This window comes from Siphateles boraxobius, unplaced genomic scaffold (assembly GCF_051911475.1).
Source record: "Siphateles boraxobius isolate OS27281-9 unplaced genomic scaffold, OSU_SipBor_1 19, whole genome shotgun sequence".
NCBI classification, from domain to species: domain Eukaryota; kingdom Metazoa; phylum Chordata; class Actinopteri; order Cypriniformes; family Leuciscidae; genus Siphateles; species Siphateles boraxobius.
This window is the reverse complement of record NW_027508799.1, coordinates 1,707,514-1,726,373: the sequence shown is the minus strand read 5'-3', so window position 1 is coordinate 1,726,373 and position 18,860 is coordinate 1,707,514. Positions and strand designations below refer to the sequence as shown.

General features: G+C 43.2%; 1 non-coding gene across 1 annotated transcript; it reads right to left on the bottom strand.

Annotated features, from left to right (window-relative positions):
• Positions 1–2,383: 2,383 nt before the first annotated feature.
• Positions 2,384–2,455, bottom strand: trnaq-uug (transfer RNA glutamine (anticodon UUG)). The gene has a single exon. It is a non-coding gene; the product is annotated as a tRNA-Gln (tRNA).
• Between the last annotated feature and the right edge of the window lie 16,405 nt (positions 2,456–18,860).

Genomic DNA, 18,860 nt, shown 5'->3' with positions numbered 1-18,860 from the left:
TTTGTGCAGACAAAAGTACTTGCCTCTGCCAGCACCTCCTCCTTCGATTTGGCCCTTCCAGACACCACATTTTGAAGTTGCTTCGCCTCCGCCGATGGCGCCATGAGGAGACGGTTTGATGTTGCTGACTGGCGACGAAAAACGGGGTATGCGTACATTTTCTGAAATGAAAATCAGAAAGAGACTATTACCTGTGTCAATCTAAAAGATACCTGTATGTTAAGTGTGATACAATAATTTAGCAAACTACACAGCAGGACTTAAATCATGTTTTTCAGGCATTTTGGGTGACAATATGGAAAGAAATTATATGAAATATTAGATATTATTATGAAAATCTTGGCAATTACTACTAACTCCCATTCTTACACTTCTTTTTTCATTACATGTTGTCCCAAGAATACATTAATATGCAAATTAGATACATAGATACATTGTATAAAATGGGAAAACCCGCTTATGGCCATTTTACACACATATTGCATAAAGCAAAATGGAAGTCTATATCAAATCATTCTGTTATCTTTTATAACATAGTTGGGAATCATCTTCATACAAAGTTTGGTATATAAAATCCTGAAACCTAAACAATTTCAGGATATAAAACACTGATATAATTAAGCTATATCCTCCTGAGACCAAAAAAAGTGTAGTTAATTTAGTATTATGTGTGTCATTACATTGTTTAGAGCATAAGAAAGTTTTTTGCAAAAAGGTTGTTTTTTTTTTATAATGTTCATATAGGTTATACTATGTCTTCTGTAGAGGACACTAGGACTCATTTTTTATTATTATTTTATTTAAAGACATGAATAGGCAAAAACAATGTTTTTTTTTTAGATCACGTCTTTTTAAATAAAATAATAATAAAAAATGAGTCCTAGTAGTGTCCTATACAGAAGACATAGTATAACCTATATGAACATTATAAAAAAAAAAAAACGTTTTTGCAAAAAACTTTCTTATGCTCTAAACAATGTAATGACACACAAAATACTAAATTATTAACTAAACTTTTTTTGGTCTCAGGAGGATATAGCTTAATTAGCGGCCGGCTAATTAACTTAACAGTAGCTACATGTTTTCTTTTCTGTATTTTATCATGGGAAAAGTTACAGGTTCACAGGTACTGAAGTAAACCTGTAATATACACGCTAGCTAGCTATATTGGCATGTCTAATTTTCCAAAAATACACAATGTATATGAATAAATATTAAACGATTATACAGTAATGAAGAATAGCCTTACCTGTTGCAAAGATGACAATAATAGGAGCCGCTGATTGGTCAAAAGTACGTCACAGAAGAGAAACACGATTGGTCAAAAGTAAGCCATGGGAGAGAAACGCGATTGGTCAAAAGTAAGCCACAGGAGAGAAACGCGATTGGTCAAAAGTAAGCCACAGGAGAGAAACGCGATTGGTCAAAAGTAAGCCACAGGAGAGAAACGCGATTGGTCAAAAGTAAGCCACAGCAGAGAAACGCGATTGGCTCACGTGGGCTTACTTTGGGCTTACTTTAGCTCAATCGGTAGGAAGCAGCAAGCGCAAGCGAGAGGTAGTGGGATCGATGCCTGCATTCTCCAAGGCTGTCCATCCTTTTTACGCCCCCCCTTCAAGGGGCACTACCTAGATGAGCTCTTGCGGCTCAGTGCTGCCGAAAAAGTTTTTTTGAACGAGGTGCTGCACACATTCCTGGAAAAGCAGGTCCCACCGAGATTTGAACTCGGATCGCTGGATTCAGAGCCCAGAGTGCTAACCATTACACCATGGAGTGTGTCAAATTTTCCCATGAGCAGCAGAGATTTAAGTCATTGAGTCCAGAAGCACGATAGCAAGGAGCAAATGAAGCCTTTGCTTTTTAAGCCCATGTTTCCCCGATTCCGACTCGGTTTGAGAGTGCCAATTTCACCGCCACGTCAGCAGTTGCGCATCACCTCTGTTTTTTCCCTCCCTTCCACAAAGAACCTAAAAAGGTTCCACCGAGATTTGAACTCGGATCGCTGGAGTCAAAGCGCAATTTTTTGATTAAATTAAATTAAAAGGTAGCCAGTGCAAAGTTGCCAGCACAGAGGAAATGCGGCCTCTTTTTTGTGGTCATTGGAAATCACGCTGCAGCACCTGCACACGTGCTAGGGATCGCGCCTCGTCTTTGTCTTTGAGAGCGATGGACACCTCTTCTCCATCATCGAGGGGAATTAGCTCAAATGGTAGAGCGCTCGCTTAGCATGCGAGAGGTAGCGGGATCGATGCCTGCATTCTCCAGTGCTGTACATCCTCTTTACGCCCCCCTTCAAGGGGCACTACCTAGATGAGCTCTTGCTACTCAGTGCTGCCGAAAATGTTTTTTCGAACGAGGTACTGCACACATTCCTGGCAAATGATGGTCCCACCGAGATTTGAACTCGGATCGCTGGATTCAAAGCCCAGAGTGCTAACCATTACACCATGGAACAAACACACCCTGATAGCTGGCTGTCTGAGAGGCAGATAACGATGAGGCTAGGTGGAATCAGGTAGATAAGAGCTGGCGTTTGGTCAATAGACCGCCTCGACTAAGAGAGGTACGGCCAGGTACTTGTGCGGTTTAGCCAGCAGTCATGTCTGGGAGACCGCCAGTCATTTTCGAGAAGAGCAGAGCGAAGGTCCCAGAGAGAAAATGAGTTGCCCGTACGGGGATCGAACCCTTGACCTTGGCACTATAAGCACCGCGCTCTAACCAACTGAGCTAACCGGCCTCTCTCTGGCTCATTTTATCCCCAATTTCTCATAAATATCCTGGTTGCCCTAATCAGGCTGAAGAGATTAAAAGCAAAGCCTGATAATGGGCTCGTCCGGCATTTGAACCCGGGACCTCTCGCACCCTAAGAGAGAATCATACCCCTAGACCAACGAGCCTAAACATACGCCCTCCCTGCTGCTGCCGGGCCGAAAACATTAAAGCTTGCATGGCTTAAAGCGCAATATTTTAATTAAATCTACAATTAAAAGGTAGCCAGTGCAAAGTTGCCAGCACAGAGGAAATGCGGCCTCTTTTTTGTGGTCATTGGAAATCACGCTGCAGCACCTGCACACGTGCTAGGGATCGCGCCTCGTCTTTGTCTTTGAGAGCGATGGACACCTCTTCTCCATCATCGAGGGGAATTAGCTCAAATGGTAGAGCGCTCGCTGCGCAAAAGAAGGGGCCCAATCTTTGCGCCCCCGCACACAAGCCAAAAAGACGCGAAAAACGAGAATTTGCCCACAAATTTCCCCTGCAACATTATTAGGGCTATATTTTAGTCACATTTAAAACAAGTCACCCTCCGCGGGCTGGATTCGAACCCGTGTTCTGCGTGTGATCAACTGCGCCTGCGTCTTCATTTATCTATGACATCATTATATTGATTTATATTTTTTTGTGTGTATTATTATTATTTTTAAATATTGCACATTACATGTTGTTGATTATTTAATAAAATGAATAAAAATGGAGGGATATGATTTGATTGACATGATTTATCAGATTTGTTTTAAGACACTTCAAATATTTTATTAAATGTTTTTTTTGTGTATATTATTTTAAAAAAAATGCTTATTACATGTTGTTTATGATTGAATAAAATGAATAAAAATGTTTCTTCAAATATGTGTGTTTTTTGTGAGGGATATGATTTGAGAGATATGATTTATTAGATTACTTTAAGACACTTTAAATGTTTTATTAAAATGAATACACACAAATATTTCAATGGCACTTAAAATGTTTTAAAATGAATACACAAATATTTAAATGACACTTTAAATGTAAAAAAACAAATATTAAAATGAATACACACAAATAATGAAATGAGTACACAGACACAAACACACAAATATACATATATACATATATATATATATATATATATATATATATATATAGGACAATATGAAAGACTGGGTGGAACCATGTACAGTAATATATACAAAATATATACAGGAAAAAAGCAAATTGTTTATTGAGGAGGTGGAGTTTGGCTTGTATTTTGCTGGCGCTGTTCTGCCAACCAGTCATCTAAAGATTTTCCATTTGAGGCACGCAAGCAAAATGTGGCATTACCATATCGGCTATGGCCAAACTCTTTGGTTTTGGGCTGCCCACATTTGCTGCACATGTTAAAGGTTACCCCTCGCACATACTTCCTCTTATGGACTCCGCTTTCCGTCTCCTGGGCCCGCCGGCGCCTGTTCCTCTGGGTGTAACGGGCTGGGCCTGCACCGGATGTTGAAGCACCAGAAGGTGGAATCACCATTGACACGGTCATGTCTGGGTTAAGGACTAGTGACAATGACCCAGGTGCTGAAATGGGCTGCACAACTCCTGATGCTGTGGGGGCATTTGCAATGGGGCACACCATGGTGGTGGCAGCAGCAGGCCGTCGACCTGGTCGCAGAAGAGGAGCCTGTCCTTCTCGATTTGGCGGAAAGGTAAATGTATGTTTTGGGCGTGAGGTCGATGCCGCTTCATCCAATTTTTCCCTCGGTGGAGGAAGCTGCGTATCAGCCACAGCAATTGGGTCAGGTGGAGTCAGTCCCTGAGCGAGGACACTCATTTCCTGTTTTTTCTGCTGCCGTTGAAACCTGAAAATAAATTACATGTATTATATATATGTTTAAAAAAGTATTCAGTTAATTTGAAGAAAATAATGTGCCTTGCTTACCACTGAATGAGTGTCTTCTGGTTTAGCTCAAACAGCTGGATCATTGTTTCATCCATCAGCCTGTGATTGTTAAGCACCAGCTCTCGGATGTGGTGGTAATCCGAGAGGATTTTAGACCACCTGGGGCGGCAAACTCCAGCCTTCTTGGTCGGCGACTTGTGTAAAGCACACAGCTTTGTACAAATGGCCTCAACCAAGCGGCTGGTGCTGGGCCACTGTGCTGGTCCCCCGGGATGTCCAATCAGACACCGTTTTACACTCTCCACACCCGGTGTGACTCCGGACCGCTTTGGTGCCTTAAAGCGTCCATGTGTCAGCTGAGGCTGATGTCGAGGCTGATAGTTGACCCGCTGTTTGTCTATGTCATGGAGAGCTGTCCACAGCTGAATGGCCTCTGTCACCTGCAGGTCAGTGAGGTAAGGAGCCTCACGAAGAACAACCAGGTAACCTGCCATATCCTGGACCTTGTCCCACCCAGCAATGCCATCGGGCCCAATGACTGCTCCCTAGTAAATTCAGATTAATGTTAATATATGTGGAATAAAACGAGATTGAAATTAAATAAAGCCCTTAAAGTGTTTTACCTGAGCCTCGTCGGAGAAACTGCTTCCAGTGTCAGATGGCTGTGACAACACTGAAGGGGCAGGGGCAAGTTGGTGTCCTTCTCTAGTTGATGTGGATGGCTCAGCCAGTGACACGTCAGCCATTGATACATCAGCCAGTGATGCTGGGGACTGAGGCTGAGGCAAAGATGAGGGGCTGTTTGCGAGATCATGGCAGGGGTCATTCTCGTACAGCACTGGAACTGTGATGTCCTCCGTGATCTCTTCCTCAAACCCCTCATCTTGCAGGTCTTGGTCATCAATTTCCTCCACCAGCCTGTCTTCATCCTCTGGGTTCTGGAGCACTGGAGTCAGTGTTTTGCCAGTCTGGCTGTAAAGGTACTCTATTCCTAGCAATTCACCTACGAGAATAAAAGGGGAAAAAATATGTCTTAATATTTTGTCTAGTACATTTAAGGCTAAATTGATACTTAGTAGAATATTACAAAATAACAAATTAATGAATGTCTTGCCTGTATATGCTCCAGGAGGGCGATAGCGCTCATCCCAGGGCTTCCCAAAGACTGTCTTGCTAAGCTGGTCCACAACCTCTCTCATGGCACTGCCATATGACCGGATGGAGGACGCTCCTTTTATGGCATCTTCCATCCGGTCATCATTCCAACGCATCAAGCCCTCAAGGAGATAGGCTTGAAAATGCGCATCACTGGCACTGGTTCCTAAAAGTAAAAAAAAAAAAAAAAAAAGGGTTTTATATGTCACATATGTACAATATATTTACTACACATGAGGTGCTATGAAGTAGCTGGTTACATGTAATAGAGTTATGTAATTACATAAAAAAATTATTGTCATTATAACCAGAGTTATTAGTGATTTGTGAGGCAAGACAGCTTTGTCAATGCTTTTATGACATCAGAAAAGAACTGTAAAAGTGTGACATTTATTAATGTGACATTAATTTAACGTAATGGAAGCAGCTACAGTGCTTATATTTTTTTACAGTAAATTACTAATCCATATGTATGTAATACCTGGAATAAAACGGTTCAGGTGGAGGTGGAATGACTCCAAGGAGGTAGAGCCTCGAGCACACCTGTAGCAGCACAGCTCCACACCGCCTTTCTTCAGTGTCCCCTTCTTTATGTAGAGCGGAAAGTGCTCTGGGTCTTGGATACACTGTACATGCTTCCGCTGTTCTTTCCATATCTGCTGGATCCGTTCATGGTTCAGAAGAGAACTCCAAGAGTATCCTTCCCGTCCGCACTGTCAAACTGATCAATCAGTGACCCAATCAATATGGTGGTCTCCTCCTCCCCCCTGGTCCTCCTCCGGCAGTGCAGTGCCAACTCCCTCCGGTTAATGCGAGCACTGACCGCCTTTTCTGAGATGTAGCCAGTCTTCTTTGCTGCCAGCTCACCCTCCTTTGCACGGCGAAGAGCAGCCACATCCTCTGAATCCCACTGGAATATGGACATGGATAGACGTGCCATGAAGATCCCATAGAGCGGATGAGCCTCTGTCGTGACACCTGCAGCAAATCGCCGCATGAAATGCCAGATGTCCAGGCGCACTTCAAGCTCATCCCACTCCGAAAACATGGCCTTCACCTGAGACAGGCCGTGTTGACTGCAGCAATCTCTGTCCACGTACATCACCTTTGGGGATGCCTCTCCTGCCTCTCGGTAGCGTTTCATTAGGCCAGCTGCCATGGGGTCCAGTGCATGTCCCTCGGCGGCTGTTAGGACAGAGACAAGGACTTGGCCGTGTTCGTTACCAACATTTGTGCACCAGGCAGCTGTTCCTGAAGCAGCACCGGCAAGTTTTTTTGTGACCTATTGAAGAAAAAAAAGATTTTTAAAAACAAAACAAAATAAAAACTCATAACTGTGCATTATGTACACACACACACACATATCCATATCTGGACAATTTCTGGATATAAACAGGGCTGTGATACCTTTTTTGTGGAGTCCATCTTGAGAACCGAGCCAAATACAGATGTTATTTTGGCCTTGACCTCGTCCAGTCGCCCCAGAACATCCCTGGCGTACACAGCTAACAGCCACTTATTATTATTATTATTATTATTAGACTTTATTGTCCACCTTGGTGGAAATTTGTCTTTGACTTCTCCAAACATATATGCATCAGTGACACAACAGTTAAAATGACAAAATACACACAGTTTAAAAGTATGACACTACCACCGTCAACATACAACAACAGAAAATGGAAAGCAGCGCAGCCGATTAGAAGTTATATAAAACACAAAGACGCTTTCAGTTTAAATTAAGTTCCTGTATGGCATGGGGAATAAAGGATCTCTTATAAATGTTCCGGCTCGCCCTTGGGACCCTGAATCTACGGCCAGATGGGAGCAACTCAAACTCTGAGTTGAGTGGGTGTAGGGTGTCTGCTGATATCTGTCTGGCCTTCCTGAGTACCGCCCTATCATACACATCCCCAAGCTGCCTTTGTGACTTGCCAATCACCTTCCCTGCAATATTAACAATTTTGGAAAGCTTGTTTTTGTCTTTCACATTCAGATTGCCATACCAAGCTGTTATATTGAACTGTAAAATGCTTTCTACCAGACCCCTATATGCCATCTCAAGAATGTGTTGACTGACCTTGAAGCTCCTCAGCTTTCTAATTAAAAACAATCGCTGGTTAGCTCTCTTAAAAATACTCTCTGAGTTAACATTAAAACTTAAAGTGCAATCAATGATTGTACCCAAGTACTTAAAATTTTCCACTACTTCCACAGGCCGGCTGTTAAGTACAACAGGGGTGATGTTACTGGCCCCTCTTGGTTTCGTTCGTATTATAAGTTCTTTTGTTTTAGTCACATTAATTTCCAGTTTAACAGTCTGACACCAGTCCTGCAGTAAAGTGACTTGGTTAAAATAAGCTTCCTCATGTGCTGCATTATTTTCTGTGAGAAGTCCTACCAAGGCCATGTCATCAGCATACTTAAGTAAACTAACATTGGTGCTGTGCACAGTCATGTCATTTATATAGATTGAAAACAACAGAGGTGACAACACGCAGCCTTGTGGTGCTCCAGTATTTATGACAAGCTCATCTGAGTAGACCCCATTCATTAAGACTCTCTGAGGGCATTCAGTTAATAAACTTCTAATCCAGTGAATGAGCCCACCATTCACATTCATCCTATGAAGTTGTTCTAAAAGAATATCAATTTGCATAGTATTAAAAGCAGATGTAAAATCAATAAAAAGAACCCGAGCAAGTGATTTTGGTTGTTGCAGATGTTTAGCTATTTGATTTACAAGAGTAAGAGTTGCGTCCTCTGTGCCCCTGTGTGACCTATAGGCAAATTGAAGGGGGTCAAGTTGATTCCCAACAGAAGCCATAAGATGGGTGCTGACCACTCTCTCCATACACTTGGCTAAGAGTGGAGTGAGTGCCACCGGTCTAAAGTCTCCAAGGTCTGTAGCCCTAGAGACCTTAGGCACAGGTATTATTGTGGACTTCTTCCATACGTTTGGAAAAACACCACAATTCAGCAAAATTTGGAACAGCTGAGTAAGAACCCCTTTAAGCTGTTGAGAGCATACCTTTAGCACCCTTCCTTGGAGGCCATCAGGCCCAGGGGCTTTGTTTGGTCTGATTTTAGAGAGACACATGGCTACTTCTTCTTCAGAAAGCTGTATATGTTCATAACTACCAATCTGATCACAGGTAATATTGCACCCTATTTTTGGGTCTCTCACATCGTATCTTCCATAGAAAATGTTTAATCATTAACAAATTTACCACAATCTGCCACGTTTACACTTTGTTTTTTTCTTTCCCTACCCATTATTGTATTTAATCCCTCCCATGCTTGTTTTGCATTGCCTGTACAAAATCTTTGCTCAACCTTATTCTTAAAATCTATTTTTGCTGTAAAAGCTTTACGCTTGAAATCCTTCTCTTTCTCCTTTACTAAGTCAGCTTCTCCTCTCAAAAATGCAGCCCTTTTCTCATTCAGACACATTTTAAGATCCTTTGAGAGCCATGGCTTGTTATTACTAAACACTTGAACTATCTTGGAAGTGATAACAGTTTCTTCACAAAACTTGATATAGCATGTGATTGTGTCTGTCAATTCGTGATGATCAGAGCATGCGTCAAAAAACATGCGCCAATCTGTAGAGTCAAAACAATCTCTTAGCTCCTCCTCCCCATCCTCAGTCCATTGACGTACAGTTTTCAGGAGTGGTTTTTCACGCCTGACTTTCTGTCTGTATGTTGGAAGGAGATGAATGACATTGTGATCGGACTTACCAAGAGGAGGGCGACTCACTGCCTTATATGCGTCTGGGATGTTACCGAAGCACTGATCCAGTATGCGAGTGGAGCGAGTGGGCGTGGTGACATACTGCTGCAGAGTGGGTAGATGAGGTGACAGCTGACATGTGTTGAAATCCCCCAAAATAAACACCGGCTGATCTGCTGATCGGGAGAGAGCAGCATTGAAGCTGTCGGTTATTATTTCCGCAGCTTCTTTGTTATTAGGCCCTGGGACATAAACAAGAATAATGGTGATTTGCCCAAACTCCCGCGGAAAGTAAAACGGCCTGATAGATACAGACAGCAGCTCATAGTCTCTAGTGCACACTCTCTTGAGTACTTTGAATTGTGAAGCCCAAGCGCTGTCAATAAACATACAGAGTCCTCCCCCGATGGATTTTTGAGATGACACCTTATCACGATCTGCTCTTATAACTGTAAATCCCTCCATATCAATGCAAGTGCTGTCCTCGTGAAGCCATGTCTCTGTGAAGCAGAGCAAATTACTCCTCCGAAAATCCTCATCAAACCGGAGAAGTGTTGTGATCTCATCCAGTTTATTATTTAATGATCTGACGTTTGACAGAGTTATGATGGGAAGCGGGTGTCTGTTTCCTCGCCTTCTCAACCTGTTACGAACGCCCCCCCTCGAGCCTCTTTTTTTCGTTTTCCTACCTTGGGCTTTTCCATGAGGGGTTGATGATACGTGATTTAAGTCCACAGACACAGCTTTATTCCTTAGGGCAAGAAGAAATTCCCTCGAGTATGTAATCAGTGGCGACGTTCGTTCACTTCCTTCATTGTTCCCGGCTAGGGCAAAGTTCTCTCTAACGACAGCATATAGGATAAAAAAGATCACCACTGCGCCCAAGTAATCCATTTCCATGTTGCTTAACTCAAGGACGTGAACAAAACAAAAGTTTACAACACGATTAACGCCAAAAATTCACAAACAACAAACAAACGAACGGAGAAGCACAGGGTCAGCAGCCGTGCCGCGCCCCCTAGTTCCACTTAGGTTTAGGAAGGGCAGGTAAAAGGGGAGGCTCAGCAAACACAGGAGGCTGCACAAGGGAGGACCTTGTGAATGGTTCACAGGCAGTCAGGTACTGCAGGACACGCTGTGTCCATGCCTCACTGTGTTGTTCCATCAGCTTCTTGTAGAGCTGAGTCACACTGTTGCCCAGTGTCCTCTCCCTCATCATCCTCACCACCCGGTTGTCACATGAGTATCTAAAGAAACAACAGTATAATCATGCAAATGCTTTGGTTGGAAAAAATAACACAAATAAAAGCGCCTGATAATGAATGATTGTCATTATGAATTACCTGTATGTCAGCAAAGCTGGAAACTGACTGCGGTGGCCCATATCCAGCTGTCCTAAGATGTCCTCATTCCAAGCTGGATACTTCTTTTTGCAGCGTTTGCACTCCAGATACTCAGTGGCAAGGTCATACCACCCATCAATGTCCAAGACCTTGCGCACGGTACGGTAAAGTCCTGCCGCTGTAAGTCTGTGCTTACCACAGTCTGGGCGAACGCAGACAAGAGGAAACAACCACATCTTTAGCGGCATCCATAAGAAAATGGGCCGACAGAAGAAGAGGTCAGGTGAGGCGGGTGGCTGGGTGTTTATTAAAGGGGGCTGAGGAGGATACCACCAAAGCTTCAGCTGGGACACTATTTCTGGCTTTTCGGTTCGCATGTTGGCCTTAAACAGTGTGTTCCGGATCCACTCATGCTGGAAAGGTGGAAGATGATCTCTCCAGTGACTAGGAAGCTCAGCTGGTGGCTGATGATGAGGAAGAGCTGGTGTCTGTGCTGTTTCCGCTGATGGAGACGGACCGGCACAGGCCTCTGAGTGAACAGTAACATAAACAATATAAGGATGACTGTTATTTGATAGTAATATGCCATAAATGCAGTCCACAAACAGCCGGCGAAGCAGTAATTTTAAACAAGTATTAATAATAATTATGATTATATTTAGGAATAACAGTGAAGAAAATGGTATTAGTGTCAAGAAGCAAAGAACACAGAGTACACTTTATTGATGTAAGGAATATGGGATCAATATAGCTCTTTGAGAATGAGGATTAGATGGAATGAAAGAAGGAAAATGAGTCGTGATGAATTCAGTAAAAAAAAGTATGAGTAAAAAGTATTCACAGACATGAAGCATGCACACAGACACAATAAGGAAAAACTGTTCCTCTAATTATTAGAACAATGAATCTCCACCATCCTGTCTGCTCAGGTTGAGTGAGTGAGAAGAGCAAGCGGTGTGAAAAAATTATCCAGTGATTGTTTAGCAAAAGGTAAGTTCGGAAACGCAAATAAATACACTGACACCTTTGGACATCCTTAAGGTTTGGAAGAAGTGCACTCAAAGAATGCCTCCCGCTTGAGGCATGATGTCACATAATTCTGTATTGTAAACAAAAAATATTTTAAAATGTTTATTTATTTTCAAAAATAATGATTCTCAGTGGGTTTCCACAAAACATTCTTATAATATTTGCATTTGTGTCATATGCCACACCTGTATTTAGCTGTGCTTCACATTGTGATGCAGCAAATACTAGCTCCTCATCATCATCTTCAGCAGTGGGAATGGAAGTGCCTGGAGCACAAATGTTAAAACTATTACTGTGATTAATACATGGAGACAAACATATGTAAGATGTTGCTTACTTACCAGTAGCGAAAAGCTGCTTTTGGACCAAATGTTTGGCTTGGGGTTCTGCTGCCGGAGGAGGTAAAGTGGACTGCAGTAATGGATCTGGAAACAACAAGTGGACAAGTTTGCCATGACGATAAATGAATACATGTAGAACTGCTGTAGGGAAAATTCTATATTTACACTCCTACTAACAGGGTTTAACTGGTGACATTAGTTTTTTTGCCAGCTGTGAAGGTGACAAATGTTTGCCACGCGCCAACAGTGCTTTCACAGTGGCGGTCTGCTGTAAACCAGTTTGGATGGCTGTAGGTGGACGTGCAGAGGCACTAGAGGTTGCAGGTGGACGTGCAGAGGTACTGGAGGCTACAGGTGGACGTGCAGGCTGATGTACACTGGTGCCCATATCAGAAGCCCGTCTTTTCAGGACATACGCCTTGAAAATGGCCATGTTAGTGTTGGGCCTGGCATCTGCCTTAACCAAGTACCTGATGAGGGATTCGGCCTCATTGCTCTGGTCATCATAAACATCCTTCATGGACCGGCCCTGAAAGTCACCAAACTCCACCATCAAGCAGCCCTGGTCTCCAGTTGCCCGGGCTTCTGCTTGCATTTCCTGCTTCCTCTTATACTTCTCTACTTCTTCTGCCATCTCTCTAATATGAGAAGTGTACTGTAGGAACAGTTGTTTATTTTCTGACAGGGGGGTTGTCTGCGCTTTCTCACTGGAAATGCTGAGCACCAAATACACTGCGTACCCCAGAGAGTTTTCCAGGAGCCATCTAAATCTCTGACCCTGGTACATCCCAAACTGAAGTTTGCAGTGAGCCAGTACTAAAAACTGGTCACTGGGATCTCCACCGTTTGTGCAGACAAAAGTACTTGCCTCTGCCAGCACCTCCTCCTTCGATTTGGCCCTTCCAGACACCACATTTTGAAGTTGCTTCGCCTCCGCCGATGGCGCCATGAGGAGACGGTTTGATGTTGCTGACTGGCGACGAAAAACGGGGTATGCGTACATTTTCTGAAATGAAAATCAGAAAGAGACTATTACCTCTGTCAATCTAAAAGATACCTGTATGTTAAGTGTGTTACAATAATTTAGCAAACTACACAGCAGGACTTAAATCATGTTTTTCAGGCATTTTGGGTGACAATATGAAAAGAAATTATATGAAATATTAGATATTATTATGAAAATCTTGGCAATTACTACTAACTCCCATTATTACACTTCTTTTTTCATTACATGTTGCCCCAATAATACATTAATATGCAAATTAGATACATAGATACATTGTATAAAATGGGAAAACCCGCTTATGGCCATTTTACACACATATTGCATAAAGCAAAATGGAAGTCTATATCAAATCATTCTGTTATCTTTTATAACATAGTTGGGAATCATCTTCATACAAAGTTTGGTATATAAAATCCTGAAACCTAAACAATTTCAGGATATAAAACACTGATATAATTAAGCTATATCCTCCTGAGACCAAAAAAAGTTTAGTTAATTTAGTATTATGTGTGTCATTACATTGTTTAGAGCATAAGAAAGTTTTTTGCAAAAACGTTTTTTTTTTTTTATAATGTTCATATAGGTTATACTATGTCTTCTGTAGAGGACACTAGGACTCATTTTTTATCATTATTTTATTTAAAGACATGAATAGGCAAAAACAATGGTTTTTTTTAGATCACGTCTTTTTAAATAAAATAATAATAAAAAAATGAGTCCTAGTAGTGTCCTATACAGAAGACATAGTATAACCTATATGAACATTATAAAAATAAAAATAAACGTTTTTGCAAAAAACTTTCTTATGCTCTAAACAATGTAATGACACACAAAATACTAAATTATTAACTAAAATTTTTTTGGTCTCAGGAGGATATAGCTTAATTAGCGGCCGGCTAATTAACTTAACAGTAGCTACATGTTTTCTTTTCTGTATTTTATCATGGGAAAAGTTACAGGTTCACAGGTACTGAAGTAAACCTGTAATATACACGCTAGCTAGCTATATTGGCATGTCTAATTTTCCAAAAATACACAATGTATATGAATAAATATTAAACGATTATACAGTAATGAAGAATAGCCTTACCTGTTGCAAAGATGACAATAATAGGAGCCGCTGATTGGTCAAAAGTACGTCACAGAAGAGAAACACGATTGGTCAAAAGTAAGCCACAGGAGAGAAACGCGATTGGTCAAAAGTAAGCCACAGGAGAGAAACGCGATTGGTCAAAAGTAAGCCACAGCAGAGAAACGCGATTGGTCAAAAGTAAGCCACAGTCAAAAGTAAGCCACAGCAGAGAAACGCGATTGGCTCACGTGGGCTTACTTTGGGCTTACCTTAGCTCAATCGGTAGGAAGCAGCAAGCGCAAGCGAGAGGTAGCGGGATCGATGCCTGCATTCTCCAGTGCTGTCCATCCTTTTTACGCCCCCCTTCAAGGGGCACTACCTAGATGAGCTCTTGCGGCTCAGTGCTGCGGAAAAAGTTTTTTCGAACGAGGTACTGCACACATTCCTGGCAAAAGCAGGTCCCACCGAGATTTGAACTCGGATCGCTGGATTCAGAGCCCAGAGTGCAAACCATTACACCGTGGAACCTTGGCGTGTGTCAACTTTTCCCATGAGCAGCAGAGATTTAAGTCATTGAGTCCAAAAGCACGATAGCAAGGAGCAAATGAAGCCTTTGCTTTTTAAGCCCATGTTTCCCCAATTCCGACTCTGTTTGAGAGTGCCAATTTCACTTTCACGTCAGGAGTTGCGCATCACCTCTGTTTTTTCCCACCCTTCCGCAAATAACCTGAAATGGTTCTACCGAGATTGGAACTTGGATCGCTGGATTCAAAGCCCAGAGTGCAAACCATTACACCGTGGAACCTTGGCGTGTGTCAACTTTTCCCATGAGCAGCAGAGATTTAAGTCATTGAGTCCAAAAGCACGATAGCAAGGAGCAAATGAAGCCTTTGCTTTTTAAGCCCATGTTTCCCCAATTCCGACTCTGTTTGAGAGTGCCAATTTCACTTTCACGTCAGGAGTTGCGCATCACCTCTGTTTTTTCCCACCCTTCCGCAAATAACCTGAAATGGTTCTACCGAGATTGGAACTTGGATCGCTGGATTCAAAGCCCAAAGTGCTAACCATTACACCATGGAACCAACACTTCCTGATAGCTGGCTGTCTGAGAGGCAGATAGCGATGAGGCTAGGTGGAATCAGGTAGACTAAAAGAGGCGGACGTGGTTCCTCTGCCGAAACCCGGGATATAAATATCCTGGTTGCCCTAATCAGGCTGAAGAGATTAAAAGCAAAGCCTAATAATGGGCTCGTCCGGGATTTGAACCCGGGACCTCTCGCACCCTAAGCGAAAATCATACCCCTATACCAATGAGCCGAAACATACATCCTCCCTGCTGCTGCCGAGCCATTTCAGCTTGCATGGCTTAAAGCGCAATTTTTTGATTAAATCTACAATTAAAAGGTAGCCAGTGCAAAGTTTCCAACACAGAGGAAATGCGGCCTCTTTTTTTGTGGTCATTGGAAATCACGCTGCAGCACCTGCACACGAATAATGAGAAGCTTACTTACAGGAGCCTGGTCTGCAACACTGGACCCAGTTGATGTTGCAGGAGCAGAGGCAGCACTTGGCTGGACAGAAGGCTGTGGAGGATACTGCAGAGGAGGCTGAACAGGGCGCAGAGGAGGAGACTGCAGAGGAGACTGGGCAGGGCGCAGAGGAGGAGACTGCAGAGGAGGCTGGGCAGGGCGCAGAGGAGGAGACTGCAGAGGAGGCTGGGAAGGGCGCAGAGGAGGAGACTGCATAGGAGGCTGGGCAGGGCGCTGCAGGCCTGTGGTTGGCTGTAGTGAGGATGGTCCTGGTGCAGAGGGACAGGGGTTGAAGGCCTTGCTGGAAAGATGGGAGTTGCTCTTTCCAGTGGACAGGAAGCTCTGCAGGCGACTGGTACACCTGGCCAGGGGTCCACAATGCTGGAGGAGCAGGATAAGGGGCAGGAGAAGGGGCAGTAGCACGAGCCGGGGCAGGAGCAGGGCCTCTCGAGCCTGCAGTGGCTGGAGAAAAAAGAAAAAACTTACCCACTTACAGGGTTTGGCTGGAGACAAAATCTTTTGTGCCAGCTGTGAAGCAAATAAATGCTTCCCCCGCGCCAACAGGGCCTTCACATTGGTCGCCAGCAGTGGCCTGTTCTTAGTGGCAGTAGGTGGAGGAGGAACAGTCACAGTGGCAGTGGGCACAGCAGCAGTGAGGACAGATGCAGTGGGCACAGTGGTGGTGGGCACGTGGGCTAGAGCCTGCCTCTTCAGCACGTATGCTTTGAAAAGGGCCATATTGGTGTTAGGCCTGGCCTTTGCCTTCTTCAGGTAGGTGATGAGAGCCTGGGCCTCCTTGCTTGGGTCCTCATACACCTCCTTCATTGACCTACCCTTAAAATCCCCAAACTCCACCATCAGACATCCAGAGTCTCCTGTCCTCTGGGCCTCCTGCAGCATGACCTGTTTTTTTCTGATACACCTCTACAGCCTCGCCTACCTCCCTGATCTGCGAGGTGTATCTGAGGAACAGGTGTTTGTTGTCCGACAGCGGGTTGTCCCTCTCCTCCTCCCCCAAAACGCTGCTGACCAGATAGCAGGCATACCCCAGTGAGTTCTCCAGCAGCCACAGGAACCTCTGACCCTGGTGTTTCCCAAACTGGATCTTGCAGTGAGCCAGAACCAGGAACTGGTCTCCAGGATTCCCTCCATTCTGCCTCAAAAAGGCAGTGGCCTCAGCCAGGACCTCCTCCTTACACCTGGCCCTCCCTGCCAACACGATCTTCCTCCTATTGGCCTCCTCAGTTGGCCCCATAAGGAGTCGAACCTCAGAGGTTCTTCGTAAAACCGGGTATGCATACATAATCTGAAAGGACACAGGCATAAACAGAACGTTACATAGCTGTCATATTCCAACTGAAAGTATTTTGCTACAGCATTTGTTTTTTATGTAATTAATTATTATAATATTATAATAATTAATGAATATTATTATTATTATTATGAGCATAAGCATTATTGTTTTTTATACAACTGTGAATCACTTTGAATTGCCTTGTGTACAAATTGTAAATAGTGTGATGAACTTATTAATAAGAAAATAAATAACACTTCTTGGTACAATCTTGCTGGTATCATGCCATGCTTAAATCGTTTTGTTTTGTTTAGCTTTTGTGGCAGAGATTACTAAGAAACACCAAATATTACATAAAGGCGTTTATGACAATTCATAATAATATGATCATCAAACAGATCTAAAACTTAAAATGGTATATCAAATCGTTTTGGTATATCTTTTATAACATAGTTGAGAGTAATTTGTTGAAACAAAAAAACACTTGTTTTTGCCTATTCATGTATTTTTAAATATGTATAACATAGTATTTAAAAAGATAACATAAATATGTATACTGGTGTATAACATAGTATAGTATAACATATATGAATTAAACTTTTTTTTTTAAAGGTTTTAGTAAAAATCTACTTGTGCTCAAAATAATGTAATGAATGACAAAAATGAGGATGGAGGAATCGAATGAAAGCTTTTTTATACATTGGAATACTTGATCACTCGAGCGTCACTTCATAGCGTCATCAGCAGCGCTCAAAGGATCTGCCCTCATGTTGTTGCAGTTTGTTTATTTAAGAAATTCATAATAAATAATAATAAAGCAAGATACCCTGTTGAAATATGTGTAATGTGTGGTTTATATAAACTGCAAAGGTAAAGTACACTTTAAAACAGATTGTGACCGATGTGAAGGGGGAGGAGAATGTATACGTGCGTCACGTTTAGTCAATAAAACACTTCCGCATAGGATACACCTGTGTATCCTCGCTCATGACTCCTCTGAAAGCCTCCTCACTCCTCGATCCTCGCCTCCTCGCGGTGCAATTAGAGAATTGAGATGTCCTTCAAGATGGCTGAGCTCGATCGGTTTCCGGGTCATAGGATGGAGGACAGAGGAACGAGGAGACGAGGAGGGATATTGAGAAGCACCCTATGTTTCCCCAATTCCGACTCGGTTTGAGAGTGCCAATTTCACCGCCACGTCAGCAGTTGCGCATCACCTCTGTTTTTTCCCTCCCTTCCGCGAAGAACCTAAAAAATGTTCTACCGAGATTTGAACTCGGATCGCTGGATTCAAAGCCCAGAGTGCTAACCATTACACCATGGAACCAACACACCCTCCCAGCTGTCTGTCTGAGAGGCAGATAGCGATGAGGCTAGGTGGAATCAGGTGGCCTAAAGGAGGCGGGCGTGGTTCCTCTGCCGAAACCCGAGATTGAACCAGAGACCTTTAGATCTTCAGTCTAACACTCTCCCAACTGAGCTATTTCGGCCAGATACTCGTGCTGTTTAGCCTGGTAAATGAAGGTCCCACCGAGATTTGAATTCGGATCACTGGATTCAGAGCCCAGAGTGCTAACCCTTACACCATGGAACCTCGGCGTGTGTCAACTTTTCCCATGAGGTGCAGAGATTTCAGTCATTCAGTCCAGAAGCGCGATAGCAAGGAGCAAAAGAAGCCTTTGCCTTTTAAGCCCATGTTTCCCCAATTCCGACT